Source organism: Typopeltis vanoorti, chromosome 11 (assembly GCF_054136105.1).
Source record: "Typopeltis vanoorti isolate ZY-2024b chromosome 11, IOZ_Tvanoo_1.0, whole genome shotgun sequence".
Classification (NCBI taxonomy): Eukaryota; Metazoa; Arthropoda; class Arachnida; order Uropygi; family Thelyphonidae; genus Typopeltis; species Typopeltis vanoorti.
Genome location: NC_143559.1, coordinates 87271697 through 87290907, shown reverse-complemented (window position 1 = coordinate 87290907; position 19211 = coordinate 87271697). Strand labels below are relative to the sequence as shown.

The 19211-nt window shown below is 36.4% G+C and overlaps 1 protein-coding gene and 1 pseudogene across 2 annotated transcripts in view; one reads left to right on the top strand and one right to left on the bottom strand.

The window, feature by feature from the left end:
- The window catches only part of LOC150101829 (ADP-sugar pyrophosphatase-like), a 139116-nt gene that overhangs the window by 14002 nt on the left and 105903 nt on the right, over positions 1–19211 (top strand). Inside the window, exon 2 of one of the 2 annotated variants that reach the window (XM_090400228.1) lies at positions 18364–18488. The exons of the other annotated variant lie outside the window; for it this stretch is intronic. The gene's annotated coding sequence lies outside the window, so the exon portion shown is untranslated. The remainder of the gene's footprint in view (positions 1–18363; positions 18489–19211) is intronic. 2 annotated transcript variants of the gene reach the window in all.
- LOC150101830 (GMP reductase 2 pseudogene) lies at positions 723–2125 on the bottom strand (annotated as a pseudogene).

The window sequence follows — 19211 nt, the reverse complement described above, 5'->3', positions numbered from 1 at the left end:
AATACAATGCACATGTAACATACCATACATAGGGGGGAAACAGGGCGAACTATCCCAATCAGGCAAGATGAACACAAAGACACATTAAATACCTCCATTTTGGAAAAACTGGCCTTTCTGACCACACATACCACAGAATTGATTGGGAAAATACCAAGTCCCTACACCGCACCAAAACCTGGTTTGAGAGAAAATTTAAAGAGTCGTGAAATGCTCAAACACAACCCAAATCTCAACAAAAATGATGGCCTAACTATTTCAAGAATGTGGAGGACCCATCTACAACCTGTATAACAACCTAAACTAGCCATAGAAAATTCCCACTACAAGAAGACAACCTGGTGCGGTGTTTGTAACATTCAACAGCAACTGAAAGAAATCATATTATAACAATCGGAACTATCCAGAAGAATATTAATACATGAGGACTTAGCAGTTTATTGTAGTTGTATTTTTTTTTTTTATTTTATTATTTTTTTTTTATCACTAGAGGTCAGGCTAGGGTAAAGGATTAATTAATTACGTAGATTTAGTTTACTGGTATATAGGGCATGAGCATGTAGCTTGGTTCCGTATACACTTGTATTCTTCCGATGATGACCTCGATACAGGGGTCAAAACGTCAAGTTTTATTTTATTAGTAATTAATAAAATAATCTGTTCAACACGTGTGTTTTTGTGTCCCTAAATTTACAAATATGAGTGCTGATCACCGTGCAGCCTTAAAAGAAAGAATGGATGAAAGTTGTTTGCCAAGGTAGCTCTTTCAGTTTACCAGCACCAGTATAAGTACATGCAGAACAAGTCCACCCAAGATGTCCAAAACTGTGTTCTCTACATTTCCTCGATATGGAACTTCAGCTGTCTTTACTTCTGATGCTCTATATTCAGCAACTCCATCATGATACCTCTGCATTGCAGTAGCTGAACTCATCCCATAAAATAACTTCATCTTGATTCTATCTTTCTCAATAATTTCATCCCCTGCTTGATCATGTCCAGCAAACATCCCACCAATCATCACAAAATCTGCTCCAGCACCAAAAGCTTTTGGTACATCTCCAGGACAGGTACAGCCATCATCAGATATAATATGTCCACCTAATCCATGAGCAGCATCAGCACACTCAATTACAGCACTAAGTTGGGGATAACCTACTCCTGTTTTAATTCTTGTGGTACACACAAATCCAGGCCCAATTCCTACTTCGATGACATCAGCACCAGCCAGAATAAGTTCTTCAACCATTTCTCCAGTAACCACATTACCTGCCATAATTGTATAGTTTGGAAAAGTTGCACGAACCTGTTTCACAATATATACAAACTGCTCCGAATATCCATTAGCAACATCTAAACATATATACTTAATTTCTGGTATTTCTTTCAAAATAGCACAAAGATTTTCAAAATCACTTTGGGGTAGCTCCAGCACTTGCCTCGACATTATTATTATTATTATTCCTGACACCTCCAAGGAGTCCGAAGACTCATCGCTGGAAGACACCTACCACTCAACCGCTACACCGAACCTCTGCTACGAATCATCTCCGTCAATGCCATCTACCGCCCACCACAACTAGTATTTTTGTCTGTAAATTGCGTGTGTTCTGAATGGCCAATTTATCTGTATGTGGGATGAAAAACCAGAGTTTCCGGGAGAAAAAACCCTGCTACCTCCGTATGAGATCGGCTAACTCACCTTCGATTGAAAATCGTTCTGATAAAGATTTCTCCCGTCGTGATGAGAATCGAACTTAGGCCTATTCCAATCGAAGGGCTCAATGTACCATCGTTCTTCCAATTGCGCCTCCACAGTGCAATTGGAAGAACATTTCCTAATACTGATTTATTTTCTACTGCGAACTGTTTCCAGTCATCTAATGAACAGTGTTTGTGAATTGCTGTAAAGAGTTTGACTAGAAAGAGCTTTGCCCATTTCAAATGTCCCAACTGTATCCATATTAGCTGCAATAATTGGCATCCCATGGTAATGACCTCATTAGTTCTTGAACTTATATGTGCGAAGCAGATCAAGCTCATTTCTGCTTTTTAATGTACTTCTTTTTGGTCTTAAAAGCACATCTTTAAAATCTACTTTGATTTCATTCTCTATGTGCGGCATTCTCAACAAATACTAGAGCAACATGACAACCTTTCTCTTCAGCCAAAAAGCAAACACCCCAACCTGATATCAAAATTGGAGATGTTAATCTCAGCTTTATGCAGATGATGTTATACTTTTAAATAAATCCAGTACAAGTTTGCAAGATTCCCTGACTAAATTGAATAACTGTTGTAATAAATTTGGTATGAAAATCAGCGATAGCAAGACAATGAAAATAGAAGCATAATGTCAATTGCATTGTGAATGGAGAACATATAGAACAATTGTGAAAAGTAAAACATTTCAGCTAATTAGGAACAATCTTTAGCGGAAATAATAAATTAAATATGGAGATAGACAACAGAATCAACAAAGCTGGTATTGTAGGAAGTCAACTGAATAAATTTATATGGAGTAAGAGAGAAATTAGTCAAAACACTAAATTAGCTGTATACAACATAGTGTTCAAGCCAATTTTAACTTATGATTCTGAGAGCTGGATTAGAAATAAAAACACTTGATCAAAGACTATAGGCCGCTGATATGAGAGTCCTGAGAAAGATTGGGGACATGAACAGATGTCATCAATGGCAAGATTATATTAAAAATGAGGATATCAGGAAAGATCTTGACATTATTAGCATCCAGGAATGTGTTAGCAGAGCTAATCTCAGGTGATATGGTCACTTTAACAGAATGGAAGAGTAAAGATTAGCAAAAACAACTGTTCTCTGCCAAGTTGGCAGGAAAAAGACCCAGAAGAAGACCAAGATATAGGTGGATTGATACAGTGAAAAGTGCCTTAGAACAGTGCTTCCCAAACTTTTGAATGTTAGGGCCCCCTTTGCAGAAACTAAAATATTTCACGGCCTCCCTCGAAAAAAATCGTAATATAGACATTTATTATTATTATATTTATTGTGTTTATATTCAATACAAAACATACACAGCGAATATTGAAAAAATCAAATGCAAATAATATATTTTTAGCATCTTACATACACATTTGACATGGCACGTTATCTCATATTTCTATATAGATATATTTCATCCACCAAGTACATCATAGTTGATTTGTATGTATTCAGGGTGAAAAACTACTACCTTCATATGAAATTGGCTATCCCCCCCCCTTCAATCAGAAAAACTCGCATATAGATTCCTCTTGACATTGAACTTTGCCTTTTTCAAATTGAAGGGCACAATGTACTTGTTCTTCCAATTGCTCTACAGTGGCATTATATCATTATGGTTTTTTGTGTAAAAATAGTCTTTACTTTTTTTGTCATAATTGAGTTTATATTTGAAAAGAAACACCATTGGCAGTCTTAGTATTATAAGTATTATACATTCATCTTTGTTTCAAAGTGCAACAACTTTGGGTTCACTTAATGGCATTCACACGAAATTATATTTATAAGAGTATATGATTTAAAACTGAAATTTATTGAGATTAAAATGATAATACAATTGATAGCAGAAATGCAGTTTAACAAGTGAAAATATAAAAACCAAATTTACAAAAAAAAAAAAAAAAGGTAAAAAAATAAATGAAGTCCATTGTGTATAACCAAAGACCATAGAGGTGGAGAAAGTGAAAGAAGACAGGTAGGTAATGCGTGTTAGAGGTTGGACCATGTTCTAGACATTGCTTGAATTTTTATAGGGTTAAAAGAACAAAGTGGGTGTAATCAGTTATCTAAATTTCCCTCTTCTTGGAATCTGTGATTCCTTGGAACAACAACTAGCCGCAGGTATTTTTGCAGATTCAAAATTCCAGAGGGATTTAATAGATTACTTATGCAATCGTTCTCAGAATTTGCATATGTGTGCTGATCTCCAGTCTATCTATGTTCAAGTGTTTTACTTCAAAACCGGATTTCAAATCCATAAGTTAAAAGTGGTTTGAACTGTCTAGTTTAGTGTTTGACTAATTTCTCTCATATTCTATATAAACGTATATAGAGTTAACTTCCCGCTTTACTTGCTTTAATTCCATTGCCATCTATTTCCATATTAATTTTGTCATCTTCACCAAAAACTGTGCCTAAATAGCTGAAATGTTTTTACTTGTTCTATAGGTTCTAAATTCAGGGTGAAGTTGAATTGATCCGATTTTTATTGCTAATTTTCATACCACATTTGTTACAGCAGTTGTTCAGTTTACAGAATCCTGCAGATTTGTACTGGATTTATTTAGGATTGAATGCATAAAGTATAGGGCTGAGATTAGCATCTCCCATTTTGATTATCATGTTTAATTCCAATGTTCTTCATAATGTGATCAATGAGTCCATGGACATGTAGAGGAGGGCACCTGTCCTCCTCTATAACTCTGTCTCAATCTTCAATGACTAACTGACCACAGCTACACCAACGCTATTTACCACTGACCACCACTGGTATTTCCACAATCACAAACATCCATGCCAATGAGGGATTTGAACCCGCAGCCTTTTGGCTGGAGAGCGGATACGCTATCCACTCAGCCATCCAGGCCAGCAATGAAGATGGTAAATTAAATATGGAAATGGACAACAGAATCAACAAAGCTGGTATGGTAGGAAGTCAACTGAATTTATATGGAATAAGAGAAAAATTAGTCAAACCACTAAATTAGCTGTATACAAGACAGTGTTCAAACCAATTTTAACTTATGGATCTGAGAGCTGGGTTAGACGTAAAACACTTGAAGTAAGACTAGAAACCACAGATATGAGAATCCTGAGAAAGATTAGGGTGTGAATAGATGGCATCAATGGCAATATCATATTAGAAATGAGGATATTAGGAAAGAACTTGATATTGTTAGCATCCAGGAATGTGTTAGCAGAGCTAATCTCAGGTGGTATGGTCACTTAAACAGAATGGGAGAGGAAAGATTAGCAAAACGAATGCGCTCTTCCAGGTTACCAGGAAAAAGGCCAAGAGGAAAACTAAGACAGGTGGATTGATACAGTAAAAAGAAATACAAGATCTGGTAAGCAACAATGGTATGCAAAATATATACTTGGTGGGGAAACTTAATGGAAACAGAGGAGATGGGAGATCTAGGAATGATGGTGGACAAGGACCTGAAATTCAGGGGCCACGTTGCACAAGTTGTGAAGACATCACATCAGATAATAGCAATGATTCGGAGGACCCTGACATGCAGAAATAGAGGTTACGATTCCATTGTATAAGGCCTTGATCAGGCCTCATATGGATTATTGTGCTCAGGTTTGGTCGCTGGGGTTTCATGGTGACAAGGATATGTTGGAAAGGGTCCAGAGAAGATTCACAAAGGTAATCGCTCGTCTTTGGAATGTGGAGTATGAGAACAGATTGAGAGAATGCAAGTTGCAGAGCCTCATGAATAGGAGGAAGAGGGGGGGGGGGATATCATTGAGGCATATAAGCTAGTTAGGGGTTGTTATCAGGTTGACATGGAAGAAATTTTTCATAGAATGGGAGAGGAGAGTAGAACAAGTGGCCATCACTTGAAATGGTATAAGGATGTGAACAGAGGAGTGAGGCGTATGTTCTTTGCATGGAGGGTGGGTGGTGATTGAAATGCATTGCCTGAGTGTGTTGTGGGTGTAGACACATTGAATCAGTTTAAGGCACGGTTGGATGACCATTGTGCGCAATAGTGCATGTTGGATGAGCATCGTGTGCAATAGTGTGACCTCCAACGATGAGTCTCTGACTCCATGGAGGTCGAATGTTAATAATAATAATAATATTATAAAAAGAATGAAAGCAGGTGGCATGTAATGTTAGGACTGTGTTTAAGAGCTCTGAAAGCGAAGTTATTTAGTTTTAAAAAAATGACATTATCAGTTAAAGAAAATTGTCAGAATTAGACTGTATTGTGGAGTTAATTAGTTTAGCTTAAAAAGTTGTTTTAAATATTTTAATTTAGTCTATTGATAAGATACATAGCATGGCACCTATGCGAAGTAGAACAATGGCGTCCAAGTCATTGTCATTGTTTAAAAAATTTAATCAAAGGGACTTCGTACAGTGCAATGCCTACAAAATGTATGCATTACCGAGGGCAGCTGGAATTTGGTTTGAAAGCGATAGTGGTGGGAAAGTGTGCCGAAAATGTCATGAAAGCTAGGAACAGAAGTGTCTCTCAGGTTGTGAGATTGAAGTAGTGGATGATGCTCAGAATACAATTGAAAATTATGATGTAATGCCAGATATCATTGAGAGTGAGATTAAATATGACACGGTTGAAAGTGAGAGCAAAAGTGTCGAACAAAAGAATAGTTTGACTGTAAAGAATGAAGAGTTGGCTGCAACGAAGGAGGTAGCACAGTTGTGTGGAGTGATACATAGGGCGGAGCAGCAACTGGAGCGACTGCAAAAATGTCTAGCGAGTGGATCAGCTGATAACAAAAAGAGGGCATGACAGGGAGAGTTGGCCATTCAATTGTAAAAGGTGTGATCGATGAGAGTTTGAAAAAATTGTGCTTTCCTGGTGCAGAAATTAATAATGTTAGTGAAGCTATTCAAGCACAAAAGTGTAGGATGAAAGAAATGATCATAGTGGCTGAAACGAATTATTTAGAAGGAGAAAAGTATGGTATGAGAGAGAAAATTATGAAAGAATTACTGAAAGTAGCAAAAGAAAAGAGTGAGAGTTAAGATAGTGAGTCTGTTGCCTCAGTACGACAGAGAGGAGGACAATAATAGCTAATGACTCGATGCATGTGGTGTGGTGTGAAGTTGAGTTTGGGTGAAAGCACTTATACAAGAAGGATGGTTTGCATTGGAATGGATTTGGTGTTTGGAGGCTGGAAAAATTTTTGTTGAATGAAGGGAAAGCGGATGCTCAGAATCTGAGAAACTAGAGCTTTTAGAGGGAGGGGGGGTGGATATGAAGAGGTTGATTGTAAGAATGTGTATAATATGCCTCAGTTAGTACCAGTGGTAACAAACTAGAATGGGATAGTTAGTATAAAGCATCAAGGACTTTTGATGCTTTATACTAACATAAGGGACTTTTGCACTTTATGTACACTAATGCCAGGAGCAGTTAGTAGGATATAATGTGAAGGGTATAGTGTGTTCAGGAAGGATGGAGAAAAAAGAATGGGAGGAGGAGGAGTGTTATTGATGATGGCCGATTAACTGCAACCAAGGAGAATAGAAGTTTGACTGCAGGACAGTGAAAATAGCACATTTGAGGCTATCTGGTGTGAGACTGAGGCCACCAGAACAAAATGTACAGTTGGATGCTGCTATAGACGAGGGGATGGAAAAGATGGAGAGAGTATGCATCAGCAAATACTCAATGAGTGGAGGACAGGTAATTATTATGAGGGATTGTAACTATGGTAACATTGATTGGGAGGAAGAAAATGGATTTTTTGCAGTTGCTAAGGGATAATTACCTGAGACAGCATATTGATAGTGCATGGGAAGTGGTAAATGAGCATTTGAGGGAGGTAATGGCTGACTGTATACTTAGTCAGGAGAGTAAATAAAGTGGAAGTTAAATGAATGAATAACATCATCAAGCTGGAACTGGAAAAAAACAAACAATTGTGGAAGCAATTTAAGGAGAAAGATAACCTGTAGGCACATGAACAGCACAAGGCACAGGCCAGAAGAATAACTAGTGTGGGAAGAAAGACAAAAGCAGATTATGAAAGAAAGTTAGCAACGTAGGCTAAAGAGAACCCAAACAGTTCTTTCAATATGCTGCAAGTAAAAGAAAAAAATGCCGGCCTGGTTGGCCAAGTGGTTAGTGCATTCGCTCTCCAGCCAAAAAGCTGTGGGCATGAATGTTTGTGATTATCTGTGGAAATACTAGTGGTGGTGGTGGTGGGCAGTAGATGAGTTGGTGGATTGACTGGCGGAGACAGTGTTGTAGAGTAGGTGCCTTCCCTCAATGAGTTTTCAGACTCCCTGGAGGTGTTACGTAATAATAATGTATACAGCAGAATGATTTTAAGGAATGCTGGTGGTAGGAAGGTAATTTAGTCAAAATAGTAGAATTACTAAGTGAACACTTTGCAAGAGCATATCATTCAGGTGGTGATATTGCAGGAACGAGGGAACCAATAGCTTATACGGGAACTGAGGTGAATAGCATATTACAGAACCTTAATGTGAATACATCTGTGGGATTAGATGGTATACTAGCTCGAGTCTTAGGTGAAGCGGCAAAGGAATTGTCAGTGCCCTTGACCATATTGTTTAATGTAAAGCTCTAGGTTAGTCCTCAGGGGAGTGGAAAGAGGGGGAAAATAGTTCTATTGCATAAAGGAGGCTCCAAGACTGCTGCAAATTACCAATCAATCAGCATATCAGGAGTTGTTGTTGTGAAAGTATTAGAGAAGTTGGTCAAGAGCAAAATGCAGGAATGGATAGGTGGAAATTGGATATTGTAGGGGGGGAGCATGGTTTTGTGAAGGGTAGATCATGCCTCAGTAACTTGCTTACATTTTATAATACAATGACAGCTGAATGTTCATATGCCTGTAGGTCACCTTTCTCCTTAAATTCCCTCCACAATCATTTTTTTTGCAGCTCCAGCTTGATGGTGTGTTATTCATCCATTTAACTCCCACTTGACTTGCTCTCATGACAAAGTATTCGGTCATTTTCTCCCTCAAATGCTTATTTACCACTTCCCATGCATAAGGATATGAGTAATGGGTTTACAGTGGTACTGCTGGACTTTGCAAAGACCTTTGACAGGATATCAAATGGAATTCTAATCAGATAGGAGGGTGGTTGATGGAGAGATATTAGAGATTAGTTTATTCAGTAGAGTCCAAAAGAAGGCCTGTGACTAGTGGTTTGCTGCAGGGTTCTGTTCTTGGACCACTGCTATTTCCATATGTTCACTTGGGTATCCACAGATGCTGTGTGGTCACTCCAATGCTCGGTGATGTGCCACACCAGGCCTCACCATGTAGTCCTGTTGTATGCTTTTCTGGAGGCTTCAGCTCTGAAGATCAATCACTCCCCACACGCACGCTCACACACACACACACACCATCTATTTCATTGATGGTCTGCCCTTCCTCCAGGAACTTTACTTTTTATTACTGTTCTGAGAAGTCCTCCCTCCATCCTTTCAATGCATCCAAAATATTTTAACTTCTGTCAATATCGTAGAAAGTATTTTACCTTGGGTATAATAAATGTTAAAGATACCAAGTTATTTTAAACCTGGTTTTACTCCATTTCCCAAGTAAGCAAACAGACAAACAAGTCAAGTTTGCACCTGCAAGTGTTGCAAGTCTTCTTTCTCAAGAGCTTCCCTGTTTGTATTCCTTTGAGAACCATAATCATTGTCTTTCTAGAATTGAGTTGTTACTGAACTTGTTAACTTTTTCAAGAATTTGCCCTAGTTCTTCCTTGTCATTACAGAGTAGTATGTCTCATCAGCATACTTCAGATTACTGATTTGTCTACTTCCTATTCTAATTCCTATCTTGAGCTTATCAAGTGCCCTCTGCATATATACTAAACAAGTGAGAAAGTAAACATTCTTGCCTAACTCCTTTTCCAACCTGGAGCCAATTAGTCAATCCAACACCTGTTCTTACCGTGTCTTCTTGCTCTCTGTACAAGTTTGCTATCAACCTGGTAGTGTGTTGAGGAAAACCCATTCTTTTCATTACTTCCCACAGTTTCACATGCCGAACACAGTCAAAAGCTTTAGAGTAGTCTAAGAAACATTACCAGAGGGAATCTGAATAGTTTATATTTTTCTACGATCTGTCTAAGGCAAAGGATCTGATCTCTGTTTCAATTTGGCCTCAATCCTATTTAGCATGATCTTCAATAAAATTTAATTTGTTCATTAATTTGTAGAATTTGTTCTGAGAGGAACTGTTCAGTCATTTGCCAATGATGCAAAATTGGATAGCGCAATGGTTAATACACATGATGTCAAAATTTTGCGACATGATTTGGATAGATTGGCAGACTAGGTTAAGGAGAATGGATGTCAGTTTAATGTGGCAAAGTGTAAGGTTAATCATTTTGGGGTGAAAAGATTATCAGCAGTATACCACATTAGTGGAACCGTACTTCAGGGAATTGACAAAGCCAGGGGCTTGGAAGTGTTAGTGGATAGGCAGTTAAAGTTTAGGGGGCACATAGGAAAATTGACTAAAGCAGCTCATCAGATCATTCTTTATCTAGCCTTGATAAGACCCCATCTTGACTGCTGCATGCAGATCTGGGCACCAGAGTTTCTTGTTGATGGGGAGGTAGTAGAGAGAGGATCCAGAGGCGAGTGACCAAGACAGTAGCAGGTCTGTGGAATGAACCTTATGAGAACAGGTGGAAGTTTTGTGGGTTACAGAAACTGGCTGATAGGTGGAAAAGGGATGATATGATTGAGACATTCAAATTACTGAGGGGTTTTTACAAGATTAATTCAGAAGAAATTTTTCAGAACAGGTGTGGTGGGAGAACTAGGGGTCATCCATGGAAACTGAGCAAGAGTGTAGTTAGTGAGGGTGTTAGAACTAGGTTCTTTACTTGGAGAGAGTGGTGAATGAGTGGAATAGGTTACCAGTCTGTAGTGGGTGCCATGACTGTGAATGGATTCAAAGCAAGAGTCTATGATAGATACTATGCAAATGCTGAATAGTTCTTGACATGATGTTTAGGGCCTCCCTCAGTGAGTCTAAGGACTCCTTAGAGTAGCTCATAATAATAAGGGAAGAATGAGAAGCCATCATTGTAAAAAAAAAAATAAAAATAAATAAAAAATTATGTTGTGAAGTAGGGTGTGAGGAAAACATTTTTACATCGAAATTGGTTGAGTGGAACAGACTGCCAAAGTGCATTGTGATTGTGGATAGTGTAAAGAATTTCAAGAAAGGCTCAATGAGTCTATGGATGCCATGGAGGTTATTGTAATAATATACGCATACCAGCCACTAAATTACAAATTTATTTAATACAATGTTGGGTCCTTTTTAGTCTGAAGTACAGCACATATTCAAACCACTTTTTCTTTTTGCCAATGGCCTTCATTATTTCCTCAAAAAATTCCTCCAATTCTTTTTTAGTAGAGCCTTCTTTTGAGCCATTGGCATAGGCCCTGTTCTCCATTTTGATGTTTGGCCAGATCACTGCTGGATATGGTCTACCATTCAAGAAGATTATCCTTGAATTTACTGTTGAATACCTAGCTATTCTGTCTTTTCTCTGATCATTATTGTCTGAATATAGCATTGTACTTGTATTTGTTGCTTAAGAGATCTTACCTGTTTTTGTCTTCTTTGTTGCAGTAACAAAGCTTTGGATTCTTACCTTTTTATCTGTATTTGCTCAGAGCACATGCTGACTTACTTGCCAGAAAATTCGGATATGCCTTTTTCTTTTCTTTGACTGCTCCTTTAACTTTCTGAGCCCACCATGGAGTTAAATTATGTTGATCTGGTACTTTTCCATATCTTCTGCTAGTTCCGTTTCTTTTCCATTGATGGTGTCAATTTTAGACTCTGCCGGTGTTGAGTTGGAGTTTTTCCAGTAGTTGACTTTTTGCTGTTCATTCTGGCTTCCTAACAAGGGAATCTTGTTAGGAAGCCAGAATGAACAGCTTAACTGGATAGTACTCCATTGCTCCATCTGGCAATTGAAATTCCATCATGTTGTACCATTTTTATGTTGGTTTAAGCTAATAAAAATTGTTTGGTCAGCTAAATCTCAAATTGCCAGCCCATCTTCATTTGTTTAGTATCCAGATAGATACCTACTAACTGGGTGTACCATAGGAACATGAGGATTGAACATTAGGTTAGAAGCTCAGTTGTTCTCTGCATTCCTTAAAAGCTTACATGGAAGTCGTCTCTGTTACCCCTCCTGTATCTATGTTTAGAGATAATCAGTTATCATTAACCTATCTTTTTTTTTTTTATGTTGGGCTCATACACAAGAGGTTGGTTGGTCAACCTATAGTTATGCTAGTACCATGTATGGGAAGAGATTTGAGAAAGGAGGAACTTGTTCACATTAGATTTGAATGTCTGTGCATTGTATTCTTTGAGAAATACATGGGAGGGAGAGGTTATTCCAGAGTATAGTAGCAGCAGAAATGAAGGAGGAGGAAGAGAAACTTATTTTATGAATATGGAGTTGGACTTGTGAAAAGATGTTGGGTTGCCGTTCAATATTTCAATTGATTTGAAAAGGGGGGAGGGATTATATGATAGATCTGTTGAACATTTACCATCTAAATATTTATAAAAAATGCATGCAATAGATACTAAATGCCTGTGTAAGATGGTTGGAGTAAGTTGGTAAGAGATGAGTTGTTAATCAGTGTATTGTGTAGAGTATTTTAGGAATCTCTTGGAGTCATCTCCCCAGTTGCAAGCGATACTCAATTGCTGGATGGATTTGTGATACTGGATTAACAGCTTTCTGGAGGTAAAGTAATGCCTTTAGTGAAAGAGGAATCCTAATTTTTTGGATGCCAAGGAGGCAATGGTTTAATGTGTTTATGCCAGGAATCTTGATATCAAGGTAACAGAGATCTCATCTTGCCTAGAGATTTATGGGAAATAAGGCAGAAGTGATGAACAGTACTGTCTACATTTTAAAAAAACTCAGATCTCCTATCTGTCCTTTTTATGATCAACTGTTTTATTTCAAACCTCATTATCAGATCCAATAAGTTGAAACAGATCTGAACCCATCCTTGCATATACAGCTAATTTAGTGTTTGGACTAATTTCTCTTATTCCATATATAAGTTTATTCACCTAGCTCTCATAATACCAGATTTGCTTATTCTATTATTCATCTTCATATTAACTTACCATCTTCACTAGAAAATGTATCTAAATTGCTAAAAATTCTTCCTTGTTAGGGTTGCCATCAAGAATGCACTTTTTCATGTTCTTGCCCACTTTCATGGTTTGTTTGCTGATCTTAATACCAAATCTGTTATTACAGTATTCTGTTAAAGGATCCTGAAGACCTACTGGATGGATTTAAGAATATATCTATAGAAAGAACTGATGAACATCTCCAATTTTAATATTGGGTTTATTGCTATTTTTGTTCATAATGTCATTCATATAGATAACATGAAGCCTTATCTTACACCTGATTTTACATGAAACCACCTTCTTGTACCACTTTCTTTTCTGCTTGCTGACTTACTTGAACAAGGTCTGCATATAATCTTTTAAAAGAATGCATGAAATTTTATTTCAGAGGTGTTGTCCCAGATAGCTATTTATTTATTTATTTATTTTTGATGGCAGGGGGGGGGGTGAATTTGGGTGGTGAGCAGAAAGTTTGTTTTGCAAAGGGGAAGCCAATGGCTAAAAGTGCTGAATGTGGCCGATTTCAGTGGAGAAGCCGAGCATGGTCAGAGCAGATGGCTTTAGCTGTATTTGGTAAGGCTTTGATAACATCTTCCTTCTAGGAGGGGTGGGGGGTGATGATATAAATCTGTGGTTCCCAAATTTTTTGCAGTCGTACCTCCCTTTAATGTAATCTTAATGTATGCACCTCCTCTAAAAATCTAAGGACTAAATTGAACACAAATGAACAATGAAAACAATACAATGAACTTTATTTTTACAAATGTAGTAAGACTACATTTGTAAAGTGAATCCAGGAAACTTGCTCTAAACTTTGTGGACTTTCATGATCATTGAATTGAAATTAGTAAAGGCATTCAATGCACAAGTAGTGGATTCTTTACTAAGGCATACATATGAAGATTGTTACCAAGCTTTTCAAATCATGGTCTCAGTAGTTCTTACATACTACTACTCACTGCTTTCAAGAACACTTAGTAAAATAGAGACAGCAAGATTTACTAGCTGGCCATGAATCTTAAAGCATGATCATTAATCAATCAACTCTACTGTAAAGCAGGCCATCTGCAGATTAACTTATATAATCACGCCCTCAAAAAAAAGTTAGATCTCTCTCTCTCTGATAAGTGATGTATCTCTGAAATAAACTGGATCTGCTGTGTGGCTGAAATGCTTTTGGCCATTTCAAGATTCTGTTAACAAAGTGGTGGTATTACACTAGGTGATTACTCATCTACCTCTTTGAGGTGACTCCACAGAGGCTTGGCTCTTGGGTGTGTGAACACCATATCTTGACCTCTGTCTACATTAATTCAGTTGTTTCATTAAGCGCTATTGTTTGAGATTAATAGTCTGTGGACTAGTAGGCATTTAATACTAAGATACCAACACGTTATTTTGATTGTGGCACATTCAGCTCGGTGTGAGCCTAGCTGAAGTTTGTTTCTGGTGTGAACATTTTACTAGTGGATATGATTGTATATCACATCCAATTTTTGACAATTGATGACATCAGCAGAATTGGTATTAACAATCTCTCATTCTTTAATTTTAGCCATACAAGCAGTTGACTACTGCCCACACTTGCAAAACAGGCTTATCTGTCTCTTTGTTCCTTTCTTTGATTGCTTTTTATTTGAACAAGTCTTGTTTGTGTTTCAACTCTAATGCATTTTTACTCAGTTTTCTGCTTTATAGTGCTGGGGTATTGTAATGTAATACCCCAGCACTATAAAGCAGTTATACAATATATTATTCAGTTATACAACATATTGAAATAATAATAGTTCCCGACAAGTTTTGTAAATTGTAGGATTTACATCTTCAGGAGTAAATAGTATAACTTAAAGTTTAAACAAGAGAAATTAATAAATACAAATCATAACCATCTGGCTATTCATAAACTCAAATAACAGAATGCAGATATAAAACATTATTGACGTTGAACAATACTGGATGATGTCACTTGTTCTTGTTCATACAGTCCGAGCTCAGATTGAGGTAGATTTTTATTAGAGCTGACCACACTTGATGGAGAATTAAACCTTGATTTTCATTGCATTGGGTTGGGTTTTTCAGCATATTAGCAGCTTTAAATTTTCTTATATAGCCGTTGTTTTCTATGTATGACATTGTTTTTTTGCCAGAGTACATCGTGTCCAGTGGAAGTGGTATGGAAAGCAAGACCTGTTTTTTGTTCTCTTTTGTATTGTACGTCTTTATGGTGCTCAGCCATGCGTATTTCTCCAGCTCTTCCTGTCTGTCCTACGTAGCAAATCCTGCAAGAGCAATTGATTTTGTAGACTCCTGATTTGCTAAGAGGATGATGAAGTGGTTTTGGTGGATGTAGGAATCTTGAGATTTTTTCCATAGGAAGGAAGGCTACTTTTACATTGTGTTTGTTCATTAATTTGGCTAGCTTATCTGTAACATTTTTGATATAAGGAAGCGAGATTGCGTTTTTGTAATCCTATTTTATTGTGTTGTTAGTTGGAGGCATTTTAAGGATTTTCTTGGTGGTTTTTGTTTCATACCCATTCTGTTGGAGGATTTGCGTTAAGTATTTTAGTTCTTCATTACATCTTTCTTGTGTGCTGGAGATATTGTATGCTCCGTCTCGAAGAGTTTTAATTAAGCTTATTTTTTGTGAAGGATGGTGGTGTAAGGCTGCATTTAGAAATCTTTCTGTGTTGGTCAGCTTCCTATATACTGAGAAGGAGAGTTTGCTCTTGCAGGATTTGTTACATAGGACAGACAGGAAGATATGGAGAAATACGCATAGCTGAACACCAAAAAGACATACAATAGAAAAGAGAACAAAAAACTGGTTCTTGTTTTCCATACCACTTCCACTGGACACGATGTACTCTGGCAAAAAACGACGATGTCATACATAGAAAACAACTGCTATATAAGAAAATTTAAAGAAGCTGCTAATATGCTGAAAAACCCAACCCAATGCAATAAAAATCAAGGTTTAATTCTCCATCAAGTGTGGTCGGCTCTAATAAAAAATCTACCTCAATCTGAGCTTGGACTGTCTGAATGAGAACAAGAACATGTGACATAGTATTGTTCAACATCAATAATGTTTTATATCTGCATTCTGTTATTTGAGTTTATGAATAGCCAGGTGGTTATGATTTGTATTTATTAATTTCTCTTGTTTAAACTTTAAGTTGTACTATTTACCCCTGAAGATGTAAATCCTACGATTTACAAAACTTGTTGGGAACTATTATTATTTCAGTATGTTGTATAACTGAATAATAAAAAATGTCACCGAAATATATATATAATTGTCAAATACAGTACATTACAATACATTATAATACCCCAGCACTATAAAGCAGAAAACTGAGTAAAAATACATTAGAGTTGAAACGCAAACAAGACTTTTTCAAATAAAAAGCAATTAAAGAAAGGAACAAAGAGACAGATAAACCCGTTTTTTTACGAAACTTGTCAGGAACTATTATTATTCCAGTATGTTGTATAACTGAATAATAAAAAATGTGGTGTAATCACCGAAATATGTCTTTTGAACCAATTAGCCACAGAAGTCTACTTCTGCAATTATATGTATATATATATGTGTGTAAAATCCTGGTATGAATAGATAACTTTTTATGCAGCATATCTTCATAACTAGTTGCATCCATAATGGTATCATTGACTTCACAGTGAATTAATTTAAACATCCCATAATGCAGAAATTTGTTCAACCTGGTTGACTGAGTGAATAGCATACCTATTCTTCAACTAACAGGAAATTGGAGTTGAATTTCATCACTTAGCATAACACCATCCTTCTTATTATGGGAACCAGTCATCTAACCTCAGATTAATTGATTATCATTGCAAATTCAAGGATTCACATGACTCAGGTGCTGGTGTTCATGCTTTAAACTCATTCGGGCAGTGCATTCTATTCCACCCCCAACTGCTCTTCCATACCACTAACACTCAAAGCAAAAATCACTGTTCACTCTCCTCTTCCTTCCCTACAAATAATTTATATTAATCTGGTATAACTCTCCTTTCTTTCTATCTCAATCTCTACAGAGGAATTTCATCAATTCTCATTGTCTTCATAACCAACATTCCAGATACCTTAAGACATTCTTCTTTGGAATTTTTTCCAAAGAATCATCATCACCCTGAAAAGTAGGTGATCAAATCTGTACATGTAGCTCAAATGCAATTGCACTCCTTTATAATGTTGTAACATGTTTTCGTAGTGTACCATCACTTATTTTAGCTCTCAGTCTACTATCATGCTCGGGTCTCTTAATTCCTTCCGTATGTTTTGTCACTCAAATGCATGGCATTCCATTTTGTCTTCCATATTATGAAACCCTGCCCTTAGCAACATTGAACTTTTGGCCCTACTCATTTACCAATGCAAGCAGCCTATTCAAATCCTAGAGCTACAACAGTTGCATTCCATACAGTTCCAACTTAACATCGCTTGCAAAGAACTACATATCTCCCAACCAATAACCCACTGTCAACAATGGCATTAAAAGTGGCATAACACAAAGCTTTGTTTCAGAAATGTTGCCTTCCCCCCCCCCCTCCATAGGCATGCAGCTGTCTGACTATCTATTGGACTACCAGTCTCCTATGTGGTCTTCATCTACCTTAGTTTCTCAAGTTGATATTGTTACTCTATTGCAGAAGTTATATCAAATTTCAAGATTAATGCACTGTTGTGACAGGTGTTTTAATAGTTAGGGCTTTCTAATAAATCCTGTAAATTTATTTTGGTGTTTGATAAGATCTTGGGACTAAACAGTAGCCTTTCATTGATGTAGTAGAATTTAATAACCTAATGTTTTACATTTATCAAATTGTCATATGTTGTGATAATGCATAAAATATACTTGTAATATTGGACAGAAATAAGAATTTTTCATTAGTTGTTCAAAATTTGAGATTTCTCTTTAATTTATTGTATATCCTGACCCCTGGTTTGGGGATAGCCATTTTATCCACATACATGGTTAAAAAAAATTGCAAAAAATATTAGTATTTTTAGCAGTATTATTATATAGTTAGCAATGAAAGATTGCAATTAAATAAGATTTGAGATGAGATATCTGGCTTTCTGCCAGTCTTTCATAAATTGATATAAATGATTGCATGAATACTGTTGCCCTTCCTTTTTATAAAGATTATTTCTATTACTAGCATTTTATCTTATTAGAGAAGATATTTTTAAGCTATGTATGACAAAGATACTTATGAAATATGGAGGTTATCTCAATACTTGTCCTAATTGTTAAATTAAAAATAGTTAAAATTTGGTGTCATTCTCAATGTGCTCTTTATAAGTGCCTTTTATTGGCTGAACTGAAAATACACTATGTGGACATGTGAATGCAATCTGTAAACAAGCCAAAGTACAAATTCTTTCCCCCCCCCCCACCCTTTCCCACTTCACCTTTTAAGATATATCTTCTGGATCCTGTTCAGTGTATTATCAGTAGTAGACAGAACAAGTAACAAACATGCATGTGTAAAAATTGCTGTGCTCATAAAATTTGTGAAATCTAAACTACAGAAAACATCAACAGGTATGATAGTTTCTCTCTTTTCATCTTTACTAATTGCTATGATTGTGAGAAGTTTTCAATTTAATTGAAATTCTTGGCATTAATTCATGCTTTCGGAATAAAAAAAAAAATGTTGTCAGGCATACTGGCATTTTATTTTATAACAAAAACTAGTAATGTTTATTAGCATGCATAATATATATGAATGCACATGGTGATACATATATGTATGTAAAAAAAAGACTTGTTGCAATAAGCGCTAAAGTATATAAGATCCAGGTAAAAGTTAGTTTGGCCAGTTATCATTTTCCTGTGAATATTTACATTCCAGATTTTGATAAGTGCTTCCATAAATAGCATTTTGTGACTAATATTTTGAGAAACTATGGAGCAGTGGTTAAAAGTACATTTCTCTAAAAATATTTTTTAATGAAATTTTAAACATTGTTTTTTCATTTTCTGCCACATCATTAAGCATATTATAAATTTTCATTAATGCTATTAATTAAATTTAATAATATTTGTTAAATAATTGATTTTGTATTTTGATCATGTTTGAAGAACAGTAACTTGACATGTTGTCATTTAATTTTTCATTGTTATGAAATACCATTAATAATCGAAATTTCATCTAATAAATGTTATATAGTAATCCCTCGATTACCTACCATGGGAAGTCAGTTTGCTGATTGGATAATTGAAGAGTGAGAACTGAAAGTGCATTTACATGGTTCTGTACGAAGG